Genomic DNA, 6,000 nt, shown 5'->3' on the forward strand with positions numbered 1-6,000 from the left:
ACTTATTTTTATAGCATGATTGCCCGACTTCAATACTACAAATCAGTGGTTTCTAAATTAAGTGGATCGTCCTGTTATGAAGTATCCGTTAGTCTTGGGGAACACAACTTTGCACAGAGTGCGAATGACTGACTCTTTATATCTAAAGGTTTGATTGGAAAGAAGTAAATGACTGTCCAACTTGTTTGAGGGAAAAACATCTCCGCTTTTCAATCTGTTACTTCGAATTCCATGTTGACAATGCCCATGCAGTAGTGTAAATGCCTATGCAATAGTCCACTATTGCATGGACATTGCATGGATATGGTTACCCTATTTACCGGAAGGAGTCCTAATTACCCTTAAAAAAAAAAAGTACCATGCTGAGCTGTAGAACAGATTGCCCAGATTCTCAATTAAATAATACAGGAGTGCTTAACACACCCTCAGTACTAATGTACAATTTATATTCAACGTTTTGTGGACGAAACTGACACAAAAATAATAAATGAATAAATTATTGGAAGCACTGTGAAGAGCATGTGTCCAGGAAACTAATTGTAGCTGGATATCTCCTCCATAAAGTCACTCCTGAATTTCCATACGTTCTAGTTTGAAAATTTGAGAACTACATCCTTCTCTCTCTCTCTCTCTCTCTGAGAGAGAGAGAGAGAGAGAGAGAGAGAGAGAGAGAGAGAGAGAGAGAGAGAGAGAGAGAGAGAGAGAGAAATAGTGTATTTCACTATTCTCAACTTGACAATAAAGGTTAGAGATATGTTTGTCCATGTCACTACATTTTATTCAAAATATTTACATCTACACTTGTTATAAATCTGGAAAAATATAATTTTCTATATTTATAAAATTCTGGAACCCCCACTATATCTTAAATTACAAGTATATATCCTGTTACATCTCCTGAGAGTACATGTCAGTAATTTGATGATGATGATAAACATATACGAATAGTAATAGATGAGTTGATAGGAACTCGAATACGAACAGGTGAGTTGATAAATATATCAGGTCAGACATTCAGTCAGTGTAAAATAAAAATCAAAGAAATCAAAGGTAAAAAATAATATTTATCTTAAAAATTATCCTTCTTGTTTCCCTAACATAGAATTGTGAGACGCCTTGTAATATATGAGGCACTGAGCGCAAGAGTGGACTAACCCACTGTTTTTTCTAATTTTGAGTTTATAACATTAAACTACGCCAAGTAGAAGTGCAACTTTTACTTTATTGCCATTGCGATTTTGTAGATAGCAGCACAAAATCACTTTTGTTTAATGTTTTCTTGCAATAGTGGACTAAAGCGTGTTAGTCCGCTTTTGTGTCCCAATGCCTCCATACAAGACGGCATTTTATTTCATTGTTTTAGATGTTCCTTCAGGATACAGGATTGTTCTGCATTTGTGAAACTCGCTTGTAAATTACAAAAATCTATCGTAATAAAGTAACCAGTTGATTATGCCAAATCGCCCATTCATACGCATTATAGTCATTTACTATTTAATACTGTTTGTTTTCTGTAAAATGTTCAATCCATAAAAGAAATATTATGAGTTATTACCATTTAAAATAATGATATCTTTGAACCTGCCACTTAAAATATTAATGTGTGCCAGTATGCCGATTTAACACTTTTTAGGAGGACAATTTTTTTTTATAAAAAAAAAAGGAATTGCTTCTTCTTTACTATACATGTATATCGCAAAACAAAAAATCATGCAATATTTTCGTATTATACTTGGGTATAGAAAATATGATCCTGCCAAAAAAGCCACTTTTTATTGTTCGCATTCGCATCAACCAGTTATCTTAAACTAGAGCAGTTTACGAAATGTGCAACTGAGAAAACATAATTTAAAAATTGAATAATTATTATTCCAGCCAACATTTCAATTAATTTACTTTTATAATACAAAGAGAGCTCAGCGTACAAAATGAAAATCAAGAATGTGTGACAGAAAAAATGCAAAAAGAAAAAACAAGCGATTTTTTGATTATGTTATTTTTTTTTGAGTGTCTTAATTAAATCATCCTTTTTTCTTAAAAAAAAAAAACTCTTACTTTAAATGAGTGTATTATTCTTATGAGAGAGTTATCAACGTAACGAGTGTCTCTAACGAGATGCTAAATGGTTTTTATGATATTTGCTACAATTGCAAGAGTGACTTAATTCCCAGTATATGAAAAAGAAAAAAATCTTAAATGATAAATTGTTTTTAATAACGTCCTCTTTAATGAGGTATATCGCTCGAAGGGATAGAATAATTTTATTCCTCCATATTCCAACTTGAGCTTCTACTGACAGCGAAAGTACGTACCGACCATAAAGCATCGGTAATACACACACAATATTGACTTCTTAAGAGGGGAAAAAAACACTTACATTCTTAACGTACAAAAACCTGTTCCGAACTGACACCAGGAAACACTGTGGCGATAGGGACGCACAATGAAAGTTTTAAGGACAAAGAAACTAGAGCAGTCGTAGGCTTATAAACCAGAATATGTAGGTCAAACCCGCCTCCGAACTCCAGAATACTGATGGTTCTACCGGCGTCACCATGACACAGGTCGTATAATTACTAATAGTATTAGTTTTACCGTATTCCTTGCTCTGTTTTCAGGATCTACAGAGTTTTCATATGTGAAGTTATTATTCTTTGTCGCAAAAGTATGAAGATGTTGGATGGCTCTCTGGATATTTACCGATACACACACACACACACACACACACACAAATTCTCTACAATACGAAAGTACAGGGTGTATGCTTTTCAGTGTCACCCTTTCCTGCCTATTGTGGGGTCGCAGAGAAACTTTCTTCCTGTATTTTCCTCCTTTTTTTTTTTTTTTTTTTTTGCATTTAGACCTTTTTTTAATTTTCTGTAGAATTCATCATTCATCACAATGTACAAATAAAACTTTGATACATATTTATTTATTTTTTGTTAAACTTTTTACTTTTCTGACTATTACAATACATATTGTAAAACGATCCTTTCTTCGCCTCCACCTGAAGTTAAATGTTTACTTGTTCTTGTCGAAGGACTGTGCACACTCAAATGGTTTCCTCCACTATTTAATTAAACATGAAGTATTTTCTTGTTGTCCATTTTAAGATTCAGGTCCAAAAGAAGATTGTGAATGAAAATGATCTTACTACTGTAGAAATAAATTCTCACCTATTTACAAAATAATGAGCCAGCTTAAGAAATCTTCTGTCCTTTCCCAGTGTCATTTTAAATGTCTTATTTTTCATTTTCCTTTGCCACTGATATTATTATTATTATTATTCATTTTTCGTTGTAACCTTAAACTTTTTTTGCGTTACCTTTAATACTGTCTCTTACGATCTTCTCATTTATGATCTCACCTAAACTTTTATTTATCCATCTTTGTTCTCATTCCTCCCTATCGTCCTTCTGTCTATTTTAGTTTTACGAAGAAATAAAACACGAGATAATCTACGTAAGCAGGAAAAATTATTTATTATAAAATTTTCGCTAAAGTATTTCGTATATTTCGCTAAAGTCCTCAGAATGAGTCGACTGGAATACAAACGTAAGCAAACAATAGAAAATTCAAACGATACTAAATATGAAATCACGACATAGAGGCTTCAGTAATCTAAAACGGCAACCAACCAAAATCATTTAAGCAATTATGTTAAGCTTTTTCAGTAACGCTCAGTTAACACCCACCTGCCCATTTCTTTGGATCTTTATTTTTCAAGATGCTATATTATTTTATATGTATCTTCAATCTATTCTAGTTAACATTCTCCATATTAAAAAAAGAAAGAAATGAAAAGAGAAAAAAAAGTTGCTTAACGAATGTTTATCTATATGAATAGTTAATCAATTAAAATTGCAAACAAGCAATTAATCGATTAATTAATTGTTTATGATTTCAAGTGATTAATCAGTTATAATTTAATCGATTAATTAATTATAATTGATCAATTAAAATTATAAACATTTAATGGTTAAGAAATTCGTAAACATAGAAATGAAATCAAATATGTCATAAAAGAAATCTTTAGTTCGTTTCGTGGCTTAATAGCTACTACATTTTCAAGTAGTAGCTATTAAGAGCAGTTATAACGATATAAAACTTCTGAATTATTATATTACAAAAAAAAAAAAAAAAAAAGATTAGAATCAAATTCAAAGTAGGGTTAGGTTGTTTTGAATTACGACTGAAGAGTGTGTTTTTCTGATATGCGAGATGAAAATTTCGAACAAATTCAATATAAAGAATAAATTAAAAGAATATCTAAACGCATTTAGGCAGTCTATTAGTCTCACTATAATCTGAGCATAGTTAATCGCGATCTTTAACTTGGAATAAACAATCTGCTTCAAAATATAGTAACGAATAAATCTGGCAATCAAATCTCGTGCAGGTGGTGGAATGAATATCCCAAAATTCTTCAAAGTATAGGATTTGTTTGGCTAAAACCGGACGTTTTTGAAATAATGCAATATTGCCAATAGCAAATTCTCGAATGATTAAAAATTGAACAATTAGTATAATTCTTGAAAAGTTCCATTTATATTATTTCAGGTTTCAAGGAAGAATCATGCGATTCAAAAAAAAAATGTTCAAATTATCACTAATTAAAGAAACGTCTGTAAAAAGTAATTATCATGCTACATAGCATCACTGCGTATAATTATAACGAAGCCTTAATATCTCCACTTACCTTAACGAACACTTCACCCATAACTTTACTGTATTATCACATTGCTCAGCTTCTTTTTAGGTCACTAAAGTACTGGACTTCATGTTATGTAGTAAGATGAACATCCATAATAGACATTTTACGGTAATGAAAGCCACCACTAACACAACGAGTTCAAATTTATCGCAGAGGTCAGTATAAAGTAGAAATGAAACAAGTCATATAATAAACGTTGATCTTACCTGTTAAAAAACTGGAGAAGTAAGCTTGAGGCCGCATAAGAAAGCAAAAAAGAAAGCTATTATCCTTGTCTCACGGATATTTTACTGCCCACTCAAAATTACCAGCTTCTATTTACATACTCACCAAACTGCTAATTATGAAGATACGTTTCAGTTTGTGGCATTTCTTCTGTAGTAGTTAGTTCGTCTAAATTACTCCTTGAATGGAGTGCTGGTCAGTAATTATCAACTTCATTTCACAGAAACGGCCTTGATCATTTAACCCTAACAAAAGTTAAAAAAAAAGTAGAAAGAGAAAGAAAATGAATTATATAAAGAAATGTAAATTAACACCATACTGTGGCGATGAGATTTTTTTTCTATTCGCAATATTCAAAAGGCTACCATTAAATGAATTATCTGAGTTATGATAGAACAACAACAATAATGATATAAAAAATAACCTAAGGTTGTACGAATCAAAATGTACCATCGGTTAAAAATATTAAAGAATATGCTTAATCATACTTCTAGGGCAGATGTCCAGAAATTGAAATTTTAAAACTTCGGGCTGCAAATGCCATTCACATGAATCATATGTGACGTCATATGTTTCGTACCTATTCCTAGTTGCATAACTGGCATAAAGAATAATTTAAGCATGCAAATTATGTTAATAATCATTAAAAATTAAATAAAGTTAATTAAAATATTTCTTTATTGAAATATTAATTCACTGTTAGGTAATTTAATGAAACGTGTGTGGTAGCAAAATGATGGCTTTGTAAGTAATAAAAATAGGCCATTGCAAGCTAAGTAATTGCTCATTTTAATGCAACTTGAAACTACTGCGAAATATTGACTTTGTAAATAATAATAAAATACAGTCGATAAAATTCTAATAAATAATTTAAATATTCATATAAATGCGATCATTTAAACTGCATACATAAATTCATTTTTTTCCATAATCATGTATTTTTATTAGTTCCGTACAATTCCTCTAAAATATGTTTCTGAAATCTCCTTGATTAGTGACTGCAAAGCTTCACATAATAAGAACGATCGAGAATACTAAAAAATATTTAGCCTTTGTTTTCA

This window comes from Typopeltis vanoorti, chromosome 1 (genome assembly GCF_054136105.1).
Source record: "Typopeltis vanoorti isolate ZY-2024b chromosome 1, IOZ_Tvanoo_1.0, whole genome shotgun sequence".
Taxonomy (NCBI): domain Eukaryota; kingdom Metazoa; phylum Arthropoda; class Arachnida; order Uropygi; family Thelyphonidae; genus Typopeltis; species Typopeltis vanoorti.